The sequence below is a fragment of the Gossypium hirsutum genome, chromosome D07, assembly GCF_007990345.1.
Source record: "Gossypium hirsutum isolate 1008001.06 chromosome D07, Gossypium_hirsutum_v2.1, whole genome shotgun sequence".
Lineage (NCBI taxonomy): Eukaryota > Viridiplantae > Streptophyta > Magnoliopsida > Malvales > Malvaceae > Gossypium > Gossypium hirsutum.
The window spans coordinates 37,865,264-37,867,823 of NC_053443.1; positions in this window are offsets into that span (position 1 = coordinate 37,865,264).

Consider the following 2,560-nt stretch of genomic DNA (forward strand, 5'->3'; position numbering starts at 1 on the left):
CCTTTAATTCCTGAAGGTTATTTTGCGTTACACTGATACGGGTGTAGTCCCACAACTCCGACGTGTATCCCTCGGCTAGGCTATCTCCTTTCTCTAATTTTGTTTTCTCTGACCACATACGGATAGCAGCATTGTCCTCTACTTTATCAAGAAATCCGTTCTCCATGTCAAGCTTCCTAATTTAGTAATCGAACTTGAATCGGTGCTCTTTTGAATATGAAATGACATGCAAACATAGCAAAATACCATAGGTTAGTGCAACATACAAAAACACAACTTCAAGTAAGTAAAAAAAGAAAAAGAAAATCCAACACCTATCGGTGTAACTACTAGGGTTTCCGCCATACGATCAAGGGTGGGTTCCTAGTGTTTTCTATATGCAGTTCGGTTCTAAAATTGAGGTACTCGAACCAGCAGATTCCTCGATCTTCACCCATTATAGGCTCATATAGACTGAGTTCGGTTCAAGGGAATACATTTCCCTATGGCTGGACGGAGATGAAAATCTCACGAAGACATAGGTACGGATGTATCCCGGAAGCGGTCCACTATCCTGCACGGAGGTGAAAACCTCACGAAGAACTAGTTTCTCACTCTCCCTTAAAAAGGTAAGACTAAACAGTTTTTATGTAATATGATGCCAAGATATAAAACTCAATTTACAGCAATCACACCACACACAAATGCAATGAGAGGATCGTAAATTTTTAAACTAAATTTTCAATTTTCAATAATAAAACAAGAACAATCAATTTTACGGCTTTACTCTCTTAAAGTCCCCAGTGGAGTCGCCAAGCTGTACAAACCATTTTTTTGAAAGACAAAAAAACAAAAAAAATTAATTGGTTGTCAACTTAAAAGACGAAAATTTGGAGTCGCCACCGATCCTTTCTTGAGGTGTGATCGGCTCACCTTGAAAACGATTTTGAGTCTACGAATTTTGAGAAAATAGGTTCAGGAGTCGATTACGCACGAGGAAGGGTTAGCACCCTCGTGACGCCCAAAATTGGTACCGAATTGATTGTTTAATGTCTTAATGTCGAAATTTTGAAAAGATTTTAAAATACGATCCTTTCTTTTTATTTATGTTAATTTTATAAAAGATGCTTGGATAGATCGAGGCGAATGCTAAAGACCCTATTGTCTCGGAGTAATAAAATATCATACCCAATACATTAGGACACGACATTTTTAGTTCTCGAGAATAAGCTTGTCTTTGATTTTCAAAAGGCTTACGATGAGGTTAAAAAGGGATATTCAATTGCTTGAAGTCAGATGAAAAATTGAAACCCAATACGTTAGGGCACGATTCTTCAAAATTCCTAGCATTGAACATAACCCTTATTTTTTTAAATCTTCATTTCAAGAAAATGACATGTCACATCCAATACATTAGGACATGTAGTACCAAATTCCCGAGAATGAGTTTTTATTTATGCGTTTTGATTATAGAAAAATTTTCGATTATTTAGATTCAACGAGGAAAATTAGAACCCAATACATTAGGGCTCCATTCTCTCGAGGATTCCAAATTTCGAGTATTTGCGTTATTTTTGAAAACTTTTGTAAAAAAAAAGTTATAATGCTTTAATAAAACTAAATATTTTAGATTAAAACGATGGGATATTAATATACAACACAAAACAATAATTGACGAGCTAAAGTATATACTAATAATCATCAATAACCAGCAAATACTAATAAATAATATAATACATATGCGGGCAATAATCCAACACACATCATGCAAACACAAATATCAACATTCAACAACTAAATGAGTTAATCATCAAATTTGGAAGAAGAGCTAAGCGAAATAACATAAATAAAATGTGATAAGTTTTCGAATAAATAAAATGAATATTGAAATATATCAAAAGGTTAGAAATGAATACTATGTGAAATAATAATATATAAATGAATTTTTAAGTAAATATTTCATGAAAAGAAACTCAAAATATATATACATATGCTAATTTAAATAAACGATACATGCAAAATGAAAAGAAAACTTTATAACAGTATTTGTATGCTAAATTTATTTAATACCAATTTAAAATAATAATATATTATACTATTAAAAAATTCTAATGATGAACTTTAAAACTATATTAAAACTTTAATATTAAAATAATACTAGGTTTATAAGTAAATATATATACTAAAGACAGCAAAATCGAAATAAATTTTTAGAAAATGAATAAATTAAATTATGGATTAAAATAAAATAAAAACGGAATTAAAAGGAATAAATGAAAATAAAATAAAACAGAGGGGGGCCGAATGCAACATACGGATAACTTGAGGGACCAAGTGGGAAATAATCCCCGTCCCTCCAAAACGCAGTGCATAATCTATGCCGGGATGAAACAAAAGCAAAATGCAGCGTGAAATTCACAAAATAAAGAAAAACTGATTTGAAAATGCCACGGAAGAAGGGGACCGAATACGCAAATAACCCTACCAAGGACACAGCGCGCAGATCTCAGCCGCCTCAGGGTCGGGTCATCGGGTTGGAGATTAAACGGTGCCGTTTTGAGGGCTATTAACCCTAGCTCAA